The sequence below is a fragment of the Otolemur garnettii genome, unplaced genomic scaffold (genome assembly GCF_000181295.1).
Source record: "Otolemur garnettii isolate 467f Iridium unplaced genomic scaffold, OtoGar3 scaffold00138, whole genome shotgun sequence".
NCBI classification, from domain to species: Eukaryota; Metazoa; Chordata; class Mammalia; order Primates; family Galagidae; genus Otolemur; species Otolemur garnettii.
The window spans coordinates 2275495-2288903 of NW_003852533.1; the positions used below are offsets into that span (position 1 = coordinate 2275495).

At 45.5% G+C, this 13409-nt stretch overlaps 1 protein-coding gene across 1 annotated transcript in view; it reads left to right on the forward strand.

The window, feature by feature from the left end:
- Positions 1 to 13409, forward strand: part of SRGAP1 (SLIT-ROBO Rho GTPase activating protein 1) — a 281123-nt gene that overhangs the window by 39682 nt on the left and 228032 nt on the right. The gene's annotated exons all lie outside the window — the stretch shown is intronic.

A 13409-nucleotide genomic window follows, 5' to 3' on the forward strand; every position in this document is an offset into this window, starting at 1 on the left:
GTTGAAAGTCTTGATAAGTTATTAACATATGAAATGTATTAGTACATTCAGGAAAGAATATTGGCAAAGGAGGTAAATCCGTGCCTCCCTTACAAAAAAGTATACCGTAGCTAGAAGATTCCATTCCCGAATTCAGTTGTGTAACTTAAAAAAAAGTATTAAAGTAATATATATATAAAACTTAAGGTTAAAACAGATAAACAGGCTTGTAATGAAAAGCCGCCATCCTCTCCTTCCTCACCTACAGTCTTAAGCTATAGGGTCAACCATTTTTAAATGTTCTATTTTTAGTTTTTCATGTGGTTACTGCCATATCTCTAAATAATATAGTTTAATCTCCAACAGGGTTAGTGAAAAACAGCCCCTAAGAATGATGAAGTGTCACAACATAGGGAATACTGAATCATTGTTACCAACTTCACTTTGAAAATAATTACACAATATTCCAGATGATGTTAAAAGTCAGGATGTTATGGAATCAAAACGTTCATCTCGCACTGTCTTTACCTGTTTGTGTCAGGAAGGCAGTGCTTTTGAGAGGCTTGCATAGTTTAATAGAATAAAAGAGGTGGTTTCTATCCCCACCCTTTCCTCTCTCAGGAGGTTGTATCCCCACACGGTGTGCAAAGTGTCAGCCTCTGGTTCAAGGCCGAGATAATCAGCACTGCCTGGAGCCCTGTAAAGCTGTAGCTGCCTGTGTCTTTGAATCCTGTCCCTGAAGCCCCTTAGAAAGTGGTTGTGCTGTTTCTCCTCCTGGCTGGGGTCACAGGAGATGTTACTGAGGGAGGCGTCCTTTTTGAAGAAGGACAGACCTGGATTGCTCAATTCAGTGCACAATGGCTGCCTATAGTTGAAATTAAGTTGGTAGGTAGAGGCTTCAGTGCATTTAATTAGAAGTACTGTGCTAAAAAAAAATTGCAGCAATTATATATTATTAACGTAAGTGGTACCAAGACTTTGAAGTTGTTTGTGGTGTCCTATTATTTTCCTTGATTGCGTGCCATCTGAGATGGGGCTGGGCTACTCGGTAATGCAGGTATTTAGAAAAAGAGGAACGCAGTGAATCCAGGCAGAAAATGAGGATCTTTGGAGTTCTGTGCTGCGTGTTCTAAGCTATTGCTAAATGAATACAAGATTTTGCCGCTGTACTTCCTTTGACTGTGATTACACAGTTTCCCCTCTCCCATTCTGCAATCACACAGTGTTAGTTTATTGGAAAATACATGCTGTGTGTGTCAAGTAAAAACAGGGTGGCATTTGGGAGCTTTAAGGGGGGAGGCTTTTATTTCCAGCTGAAACAAATGAGTAGGGAAATTGAAGTTCTGAGGAGACCTGTGTGGATTCCCTTATCACAAGACAACCAGGCCTTGCAGACAGAGCTTGGTCATCCCTTAGACACAGGGTTAGGGTTCGGGAGGCGGCGGGGGCCGTCCTGGCTTAGAAGAGACCAGATGTACTTTTCTGTATTAATAAATTCTGCAAGGTGGTAAGGGTTTCAATGAAAAGAATAAAATAAGCTTCTGGATCTGATTGTATCTTTTAAAGCTGTTCCCAGCTACAGTTATCAAGTAGGAAAGGTTTACTGAGAGCCTGTGACATGCCTGACAGCTAGAACTTGACAGCTGAAAATGGCTACGAATCAGTGGTCCAATCCCTTCTTTCTACAGAAAAGACAACAACAACAAACTAGAGAGGTCAAGTGCCTCGCCCAAGTTCCTTCTAAGCAACCCTGGGCACATCCCTGTACAGCTAAGTCTGCTACATTTTTTATTAGGTCTGAACATCTTGGTCCATTTTAAGGCTCACCGTTCTTTAGAACTTTGTTACTGTAGCCACGTCGGAGTTGTTACAAAGTCCCCCTGGTGTGTGAGCACACAAAGCTTTCATTTGTTTGCGGAAGTAAGCATTTGCTGTGTTCAAGACACTCTGCTGTTTTTCAAGTGAGGGCTTCATAGCTTAGTATAAATGCCACCGTTCAAACCAAGACTAGAGCTTTCTTGGCTCCTTCTGACCACTAGCTTCTCCCCTGTAGGAACTACTAGCCCTTCACAGAAAATACATATCTTGATACACACGCAGAACTCGTGGTTGAAAAGGTTTATGGAACGCTCAGCCCTGTGCTGTCCAGTATAGTAGCACTAGTCATGTTGTCTTTTTAAATTAGAATTTAAATTATTTTAAAGTAAGTGCTATTAAAAATTTAGTTCCTCAGCCACACAACCAATTTGGGGCATGTTTTCAGCAGAGCAAATATACAATGTTACCATTATAGAAAGGTCTTTCAGGCAAAGAGTGCTGTTCTGTGCCTGTGCATGGCAAAGTCTCTACAGGATGCAAAGACCAGAATTTGAACTCTGCACTCACCACTCACCTTGTCTTGTAAGCTGTAAGGTCTCAGATGGTCCTTTGACCTAAAACTTCTGTTTTCTTTTGGGTAAAATGAATCAGGTAACATCCCCTACGATGTCTGTGAAATGCTTCACGTTATACCCAAAGTGCTTATTAAATAGACAAAGGTCACGTGTGGGACTTGCCAGTGTCACATGTGCAGTGGGCTGCTGGGCCGCCCTGGCTAGAAGGGTCTGCAGCGTGCTTTCCCGAATTAGTAATGTTGCAAGGTGGCAGACGTGGTTAATGACTAAAGGTATTTCCATGTGGAGGTCTTTGCCTCTGGGCTTCATGGGGACTCCTTCATCCTGCCTGGTGTGCTTTGCCCCATGCTCAGGCCTGTGCTCTCACGAGACTTGGTGTGGTGTCGTGGCTGGGCTGTGGGTTTGGAGAGAGTCCTGCTACAACACAGGTTGTGTGACTGTGATAAGCCTGACCTTGTCTTCCCACCCACACATGGCTGGGGTGTAAATAAATGGTCTATGCTGTAGAGTTAGCTGACCAGTTACCAAGCTTCTCCCAACGCCTAGACCTCAGGAAGTGCTCTGCAAATTGTTCTTATTGTCAGTAGTAAGAGGCAATTTAGCAAATTATCAGGCTGGAGTGCAGAGCTCAGCCCAGGACTGGAGCGCAGATGGAGAGAAGGTGCTGCTCTGGCACAGGCTGGGGGCTCCATGCCAGAGAGGAGTGAAGGAGAGAGCAGGTGTGAGAACATGGGGAGCAGCACAGAGCACGGGCCTCAGGCCAGCTCCCCCGGGGACTCAGGAAGGGTGACCCCCAAGCGTGCAGTGGCGGAGACGTCTCACACGTGCAGCTGGGCTTCGTGCCTCCCCCATCTGAGTCTCCCGGGCGTGTGGAGCCTCCTCCTGGGCTGGGACGTTCGCATCAACAGGAGGCAGCAGTCAGGCTGAGGTCACGGTCAGGGTCTTTTCTGGTTGAGGCCCTTGGAGCTGCGTAGACCTGGCTCTTTTGCAGCCAGGAGCTTTATCAGCCTGAAAAGCATCTCTACAAGGCTGTGCTGCCCCACGCGGCTGCTTGGTCAGAAGTGAGGCCCATTCCTGGCCCTGTACTGTCTCAGCACCACATCAGATGTGTCGAGGTTTAGCAGAGGTGGGCTTCCTCCTTGCTCTGTCTGTGATCGACTGACTTGGGAATGGCCACGCTGCTCCTCTTCCCCGTTCCTGTCCTCTGTCCAGGTCTCTCCAGCAGATCAGCACCCAGGAGAAGCAGACAGGTAGCACCTGCCTCAGGCAGACTGGGGAAGCGATCATGGAGGTGTGACAGCGTCCTGAGACCCAAGGGGGTGTGAGTCCTATGTGTCTAAACCCACAGCTAAGCTTCAGCCGACTGTGGCCATGTGGGAATACAGTTAGTGTAAATCTAGATGGGTTTTTTTGGTTGTTGTTTTTGAAACTCTAATCTCGCTTTGTCACCTTGGGTAGAGTGCCATGGCAGCACTCAAATCCTTGGGCACAAGCAGTCCTCTTGCCTCAGCCTCCCAAGTAGCTGGGACTCTAGGCACTGAGTTGGTTGTTCTATATTTAGTAGAGACAGGATCTCACTCTTGCTTAGGCTGGTCTCGAACTCATGAGCTCTGGCAGTCCACCAGTCTCAGCCTCCCAGAGTGCTGGGATTACAAGCATGAGCTCCCATGCCCAGCTAGATCTAGATATTTATGTGAAATCTCCAAATGCCCAATATTGGCTTAATTTTTATTTCAAACTCTATATATACCAGACAGATATGGAGGTGGGTAGGAGCTGGCTCAGGTCCACCACTGTGTGCTTCTTAGACTAACATTCCCTGTGCCTTCTGCGAATGCTAAGCCTGTGAGTTGTTACTATAGAACAACTTGAAAAGAAGGTTCAATATTCAAGTAAATTTGGGAAACCTTGCTTCTGAGACCAAATATTTGAAAAATACTTCATACTGAATTTGATTTCCAAAATTTATTTCCTTGGGCCAGGTGCAGTGGCTCAGGATCCCTTGAGCTCACAAGTTGGAGACCAGTCTGAACAAGAGACCTTGTCTCTACTAAAAGTAGAAAAACTAGCTGTGTGCTGTGTGGGTGCCTGTAGTTCCAGCTACTTGGGAGGCTGAGGCAGGAGAATCACGAGAGCCCAGGAGTTCACTCTAGTCTGAGGCAACAAAATGACACTCTGTCTCCAAAAAAAAAAGAGAGAGAGAGAGAGAATCTTATTCCCAAAGAACAGGTATGCACCTCTTCTTGGGACCGTGGGATGCAAGCCTCAGTGCTGTGGAGAGTGGAGTGAGAGGGGATTACCTGCTGACCTCTCTTTATACAGAATCTTAGCTGACATTTAGGAAGAAACAGTCAGGGTAAGCTCACCTAATCCTTTTGTAATGTAGACCGAGCTCTTGAATCCTCCATATTGACAAAGTCAGAGTTTAAAAAGTTCTCATCACCTGAAACCTATTGCTGGAACACATGTGTATACCGTTTGATGTGGTTTTTGTAGGCATAAACATCGAGAGGATTGCTTTTGTCTGGGAATCAGGCTAACCAGTTAGCAGAAGGGCGCGTCCAGGCAGGTGCAGGGCGGGTCCCACAGCACGAGAACCAGAGTGGCTGGGGCAGCGCTCACTGAACGATGTCTGGACGTGTCACCTGGACCCTCAGCTTCCTCCTCCTCCATTATTAGTACGGTTTGGTTACTGGGAACAAAGGAGTATTTTCACCCTCATCAATGAAATCTGCCCAGAGTCAATGGCAGGAGCTGGAAAAATAAAATCCCTCTAAGAGGAATCAGTGAGACTTCTCCTCAGGCAGCAGCTGTCAGGTGCTCCCCGGAACTCCCTCAGGGAACAACCTGAGTTCACCTCACCTGCTAGTCGTCATGAGTCCCTGGGGCGCTTGACCTCGGTGCTTCTCCACTTAGCAAATGTCCCTGCATTAGATTCATTTGGTCGCGTTTCCACGCGTCTTCACGCAGAGGCTGAATTTGGGAACAAAGCCACGAATACAACTCTTTTAGGGGTTTCATTCTGCTGAGCATTTGGATTTGGGGGAGGGAGGTAGATTTTCTTTCCTTAATCTTTTTCAAAGGAATTTTTGGTTATCAATATAGAAATCAGAGAAGGAGCAGCATGGAAGACCAACCCTGCTGAGGCTGAGTCTAATGTGCACCCGGGAGAAAGGGGAGTGTGCTGCACAGAGCAGGGTGCCCGCTGCACAGGGCGGGGTGCCCGCTGCCTTGCTGCAGTGCCGGCTCAGGTCAGTTTATCCTGACCTGCTGTCCAGCCAAAGCTCATCCTGCAGACTGCTGGGGAAGGAAGAACTTCCTGTGAAATGCAGCTGAGGATGGTCTTTCAAAATGCACAGAACACCAGGCTGCGGGCATGACGCACACTGGCGGGGGTGGGGGTGGGGGGACGCCAACAGGACTTCCTGTGCAGGAAGGGAAGCTCGCTGGAAGCTTTTAATTCACTTGGAGAAGCGGAGACAATGTGGCTGAGAGCTGGGTGTCCCAGTTGCAGAATCTGAGATAACACCAGCCATTCAGGGCGTTGTGACTTCATCATAACTGGTCAAGTTGTTACCTTGAATAAGAACATTTTCCCTTAAACATTTAATGTATTCACTTCTGGAAATTTAAAAATCTAATTCCGTCAGATAGAGTGGGAACTTCAGTGTCTGTTCCAGTAAGGCAGGTTTCCTCAAACTGAAATTTTTAAAGGTGCTGTGTTTTAAACTGGACGTGTTTCTGAGGCTTTTAGGAGGTTTATATTACATAAATGTGAAACTGAAGGAGACACAGAAACTAATTCAGTCTGGAATCATTTGAAGTAACTGTAAATCAAGAATCAAAGCAATAGTTCAGAGCTTATTAAACATATATTGGTATTATTTTGGTTAATCTCTTTATATTCATATTTCCATTGTTAGATATTGTTTTAAATTTTTTAAAAGGCCAAGTGCCATGGCTCATGCTTATAATCCCAGGACTTAGGGAGGTCAAGGCAGAAGGATTGCTTGAGACCAGGAGCTCAAGACCAGCCTTGGTAATATAGTGAGAGCTCATCTATGTGGCAAACAGAACGAATCTATATGGTAGCATACACCTGTAGTCTCAGCTACTGGGGAGGCTGTAGCAGGAGGATCGCTTGAGCCTGGTAGTTGGAGGCTGTGATGAGCTATGATTGGTCCATTGCAGTCTAGCCTGAGTGACAGATGGAGACTCTGTCTCCAAAAAAAAAAAAACCAAAAAACAAATGAACCAAAAAAAAAAAAAATTTAACATAAAGAAAGAAAACGTATAAGTTTGGATGCCCATCCACCTTTTGGCAAATGGATGCTAAGGCAGCTACTTGACTGTTGCTGCGAATCAGATCAGCTAAGTGGTTACTGGGAGAGGTTTGTGACACACATCCCGTTTCCATCCCTGTGGCATTGGTAAGTTTCACTAGTGTTTTTTGCCAGCTTATTTAGAATCAGCTGAGTTACCACGATTACATTAACATCACGGCAGGATGATATGCTGTCCCTTAAAACCTCCTCGAGAATGAAGTCTGCTTTCTCAGAATTAGGACCAGGGCTGCCACGTGACGGGAACAGTGCAGGTCATATTTATACTGTGTACACGTGATTTTATTAATCTCTACATTCTGTATGTTCATAAGAGTTTAAATAGGAACTGTGGAGTGAGACCTTATATAATAACTTAAAAATATCTTTGTCCCAGTAAGTCAGACTTTAAAAATAACTCGATAATGTGGGGTGCTGAACCCGGCGCAGAGGAGGCGTGGGTGTCAACGCACTCTCTGTCATCTCTGCAGAGCTCGTAACAGGTTTGTGTCTTTGTCGGTTTTATCTTGGGGATTCGGAGGCAGGTTGGGGAACAAACATGTAATAAATGATGGTCTAAACCAACGAGGATGCCCTGATACCCACAGTGGGCCGTCTCCCCTCGTTTGTCAAGTAAGGGGAGGTGGTAGCAGAGGGTGTGCGTCTGCAGTTACCGACTAAGCCCTGCTTCCTAGATCCACCCCCCTGTGTTTTCTTTCCTAATTAGAAATAAACTGGGGCCAGGCGCCGTAGCTCGTGCCTGTAATTCCAACACTTTGGGAACCTAGAGGTAAGGATTGCTTGAGGCCAGGAGTTCTAGACCCACTTGACATGAGTAAGACCTCATCTGTACAAAAAAATGGAAAATTTCTCAGGGTGTGGCGGTACCTGCGTGTCATCCCAGCTACTTAGGAGGCCAAGGCAGGAGGATCACTTGACCCTGGGAAGTGAAGGTTGCTGTGAACTGTGATGAGACCAGGGCCCTAGCCCAGGTGATGGAGGGAGACCTTACTCAGGTAGACAGACAGGTAAATAGACAAACTACATTACAGAGACGTTATTATTATGAGTTTTTGTACTGTCAAGCCTTAGTAAGAAATCAGACGAAAGAAGAGGCTGGAAGATACCGGCCTGTGGTGCCGAGACGCGTCCATTTGACGATGTTTATAGACTGTGAACTCTTGACTACACTCTTGCCCTTTTTGTTTTCCTAAATTAGAGACAGCTGTGGCCTGCTGGTTTGGGCGGTTATTTGCCAGGCATTTGAAAACATGGGTGCCAGGTACTGTCTAGATCAGTGGTTCTCAATCTTCCTAATGCCTCGGCCCTTTAATACAGTTCCTGTGGGTCGTGACCCACAGGCTGAGAACCGCTGGTCTAGATGCTGGTGATTCAGAGATGAACAGGGTTAAGGGTCATGCCCTGGACGGATCTCATAGCTGCTCCTCCAAAGCGCTATTCCAAATACGGCTTGTTCCTTCCTCTCCACGCTGAGCGCTGAGGAAGCCCGGGACAGATTATTCCAACAGTAGGTAAACTGATACAGAAAAAACGGGCCCTTCACACTCTAATCTCACGTTTATGGGTGTTTATTTTTCCCACTTCTCCGAAGTGTGAATCCCCCTGGTTGGTGGCATTGTCTGGGTTCACTGTGGGACACTCAAGCCGAGCTGGCCCCCTGTCCCCCTTCCCCTGTGGTCTGCACTGCACTTGTGCTGTGAGGCTGAGCAAAACCTCACCGTGTCACAGCACAGTGCCAGGTCTTCCTGCTAGCTCCTGCTCAGCCCTTGAACTCTAAATTAGAATTACGTAAACCCCCGTAAGTTGCTGAAGTTTATTTTAACCTTATCTTTATGCAATAAGTCACCTAACATTGTTCTTCATAAAAGTTTTAACCAAGGATTGGTAGCTTGCTGGATTTAGATTGGAAACACCTTGTTTAGGTCTTGAGGGTGTTTGAAAAATCAAGAGAGTTCACAAAAGTTCAGACCTGTAGTTTGTCTGAAATAACCTCCACAATCCAGCGAATTTGAGGGGAAAGTAAAGGAATGAGCTCATTTCCAAAAAGCGACTGGAAAGGCAGATAAAAACTACAGTAATGACAAGGGCTGTAGGAATGCTCTCTGTGTGTCTCTGTGCAGGTCTCAAGAGCAGCATTCACCTTGCAGCTATCTTGAGCAGGTGGGTGATGGTGGCACCTGATTTTGCAGGTGAGGAATCCAGGTGTCGTGGGCCACATGGTCTGCAGACCGTGGAGTGGGGATCTGAGCCTGCGTGGCCGACTGCATGTGCCCGTAACCGCCATGCCCTCCTGCCCCTGCGGAGGGCTGAGGGTCTGTTCCAAAGTCCTCCCTAAAATGATGAACCAGAATGGGGTGCAAAGCAGCCAAGTCCGTTTTTAATGTGTGAAAGTGGAGCGATGGCTTATTTTTCTTCCTATTCTTTCAGTTTGCATTTAACTTGATTCTAAACTTTGAATCAAATGACAGCCACAGGAAGCAGTCTGCACAAATCTAACTGCTGACAGGTAGTTGGCATGTTTATTATTATTATTTTTATTGCCCCCAGTAGAGTGCCGTGATGTTATAGCTCACAGCACCCTCCAACTGTTGGGGCTCAAGTGATCCTCTTGCCTCAGCCTCCTGAGGAGCTGGGACTACAGGTGCCCCCCTCAAAGCCCAGCTATTTTTAGAGACGAGGTCTTGCTCTAGTCCAGGCTGGTCTCTAACTCATAATCTCAGGTGATTCACCCACCTTGGCCTCCCAGAGTGCTGGGATTACAAGTGTGAGCCACCTGGCCCAGCCTCATGTTTATTATTATTCTGATTCACGACTCACTACTACTGTCACAGCTGCTCATTTCCCAGGGTCGTGCAACTTTATTCTTCTGAGCTTAACTGAACTGGTCTCCACTTCCTCTGGACCATGTCTGTGCTTGTCACTCAGTCGTGACTATTGTTTTAGTTGTGACCTTCCAACTAGGTTACACGTATTTTAAGGATAGCACAGTCCTTTATTTTCTTATATGTATTTTCTTCCTGTACCTAAGACAGGATATAGGACTATAATTTTTACAAAGTATTTTTTAATAAGGACGACATCTATATCTAATACACACATATTCAGATGAAACTATCATAGATGTATATAGAATGTGTGTGTAAACACTTTTTTATTTTGAAAAACTTCACACATACTCAAAAGTAGAGAAAGAGTATACTGAGCCCCCGTGTGACCATAATCAGCTTCACCCACCCTAATATCCCTTTTTTTAACTGTGAAGCATGCCAGGCAAGGTGGCTCACACCTGTCATCCCAGCCCTCTGGGAGGCCACAGTGGGTGGATTGCTTGAACTCAGGAGTTCAAGACCAGCCTGAGAAAGAGCAAGACCCCGTCTCTACTAAAAATAGAAAAATTAACTGGACTTTGTGGCAGGCACCTGTAGTCCCAGCTACTCAGGTGGCTGAGGCAAGAGGATTGCTTGAAACTGAGAGTTTCAGGTTGCTGTGAGCTGTGATCCCAAAGCACTCTACCCAGGTCCACAGAGTGAGACTCTGGCTAAAAAATAAATAAATTATGAAATATACATAATGATTACTTTCATACTACACACATACATATGCACACACAAAGAAATAAGATGTATGATCACTTGGCATAAGAAATTAAATTTTGGAGGGACTTTATGCAACAAATACAATCAGTGTAAACTAATTCTTTGTATCCTCAATGAATCCCAAACAATAAAAAATAAATAAAACAAGAAATTAAATTTTGCTGAGACTCCTCAATCCCCTGGAGCACATTCTCTTCTCTCTCACTGGAGATAACGTCTACCATGAAACTTGTATTCAGTGTTTGCAGCTGAGACAGCCCCACTTGTTTGCACACCAACACCTGTGCTCCTTCTCCGTTGGTGGTACAACTCCACAGGGCGAGCTGAACACACACCTGCCAGTCTCTTGTTCCCTTGCAGTTACATATGGTCGTGTGAAGAGGGCCTGGCCACTGGGATGTGAACAGAAATGTCATGTGTAAGTCCTGTGTTGCATCCTTAGAAGGATAGTGCTCTCTCCTCTCCCTTTTCTATGATGGGAGTGTGGATGTGATGGCAGGAACTGTAGCAGCATTGTAGAGACCATGAAGTGGAAGTCAGATGTGGAGGGTGGAAGGCAAGAGCCAGGTTTGTTCTCCACGCAGGGTAGGCCTGCAGGTGGCACAGCCCTGATCATTTGGCTTCTGATATGCCCTGATAAGTTTCACTTATATTATGCAGTTTTTAAAAAGATTTTATTTATTGTGACAAAGTAATACAGTCAAATGTTCAAAATCCAGAAGGAATTAAAGGTTAGTGTGAAAAGCTTCCCTTTTACCCCTTTTGCCTACTGACCTCCCCAAAAGCAACTAGTGCTGCCAGTTCTTCCAGAGAAACTTGTATAACATTGTATATATGTATACTTTCAAAGACAGGGTCTTAATCTGTCACCCAGGGAGAGTACAATGGTGTCATAGCTCTGTTCAAACTCCTGGACTTAAGCAATCCTCCTGCCTCAGCCTCCCAAGTAGCTGGGACAACAGGCACCTGCCATGACTCCCCATCTAGTTTTTCTATTAATTATTTTTTAAATTATTTTCTATTTATTTTTTTAGATGTCTTTCTTTGTCACCCCAGTTAGAGTGCTATGGCATCAAAGCTCACAACAACCTCAAACTCATGGGCTTGAGTGATCCTCTTGCCTCAGCCTTGCAAAATGCTGGAACTACAGGTTCCTGCCACAATGCCCGGCCAGTTTTCCTATTTTTAGTAGAGATAGGCTCTTCCTCTTGCTCAGTCTGGTCTTGAACTCCTGAGCTCAGGCAATTCTCCTGCCTCAGACTCCCAGAGTGCTAGGATCACAGGCCTGATCCACCATACCCAGCCTAGCATCATGTATTTTAAACATAATTAACTGGATTATAAAAATTAGGAAAACAGCTATAGTTCGCAATCAGAAATGTCCGAGGACTCTTGCTTTGGGCCATGGGTCTAGGTTTCACCTTAAGTGACAATTCCGATGCTATTTGTGTCTCAGTAAAGGGCTGCCAAAAAGAATTCTGAAGCTGTGTTCACTTAAAAACCAAACCTTACAATCATCACAGTCTGCTCTGGGCACAGGAGGGGGTGGTGGCCACCTGTGTCCAGGTTATCTGATGACTGAGCCACCCTTCTGTTTGAGTTGCGTGAGAGTTTAGTTGATGAGAACTGAGACAGGTGGAGTCCCAGCCCCGCACAGCAGGATGGCAGGTCCGACTAGGAAGTGCAGTCAGGGACCAGCATCCTTGAAAAAACCAATACGTGCAGAATTACATCCTGGGGAGCCTACGAGCTACTCAGAACCTCCATGGTCTTGATTTACGCGCAGCCTGAACTAGCAGGTTTCATCCCTTAGCTTCCTAATTCTCAGAAGAGTGGAGTCGTGCTCTGGCAGGGAGGCTGCTGGCTATAGGCAGAGAGAGCAAACAGCAGGTGGCGGACAACATGGGAGGAGCCAGCCCTGAGGCCCGGATTGGAGGGACAGATACTGTGACACAGCAAAGTGCCATCATTAGGGGGTACAGAGAGGTGCCCGAGCCTTCAGGATGTGCTCGCAGTGCACTGTCTTAAAAGTTAGAGTCACCCAGACCCGCGGAGGAATGATCACTTATAGCCTTGGAAATACAGAATGAACAACTGACAAAGCTGATAGATTAAATTGTGTCAAAATTAATAAAAAGTCTATACTCAGAACAAAGAAACCAGAATGAAATAGGAAGGAAAACGGTGCCGGGGAAACCCAGTTTTACTACTTACAATAGGCGAAGGGTGAAGATTATAACCGGGAGAGGGGTCCACAGTGTTTACTAGAAGAAACAGAAGGGGGGAATTCACGCAGCTGACAGGCTAAAAAAAAGGAAAGAAAAAGAAAGTTTGTAGAAAGGCAGCAGGTCACTCCTAAAAACATATATTTTTACAGTTTTCATTTTATAATAAAGGGATAGTATGATAAATGTCAGAAAAGGAGATTATCTTAAAATGGGTATTGAATGTGAGATAATTTGGTTTGTTTTTTTCTTGTGTTTGCAGACAAAAGGGGAAGGATAGTTAGGTCCCCTAAGACTATCTTGTCCCCTGGGGGCAATTTTCCCTCAACTACCACACTGGAATCTGAGAGAGGGCATCCTCAGAGGTCTCTGAATTCTATAGAAACGGCAACGTAGTATTTTAAATGTTTCCTCTGTGACCTTAAAAAGGCATATTTTGATTACGTGGTGATAACCTCCAGACAGACTGTTGGCCTCAGATTTGCTTTTAAAAAAAATCTAACACAGGGGCTCCTGTGGCTCAAAGGAGTAGGGGCGCCGGCCCCATATACCAGAGGTGGCGGCTTCAAACCTGCCCTGGCCAAAAACCGCAAGAAAAAAAACCTAACCAACAAAAAACAAACAAAAAAACCCCAAACTTTTATTCAGCTATAATTTACCTACATATAATCCACACACTGTAAGTGCACATTTCAGTAATTTCAGTGAATCTATACAGTTGTTAGCCATTACTGCAGTCCAGGCTTAAAACATTTCCAACACCCAAAACGTTGGCCCCCCTCTTTATACAACTAATCCCCAATCCCAGCCCAGCCCTCAGCAACCAAGGATGTGCTGCCTGTCTCTACAAATTTGCCTTTTCTAGACATTTCA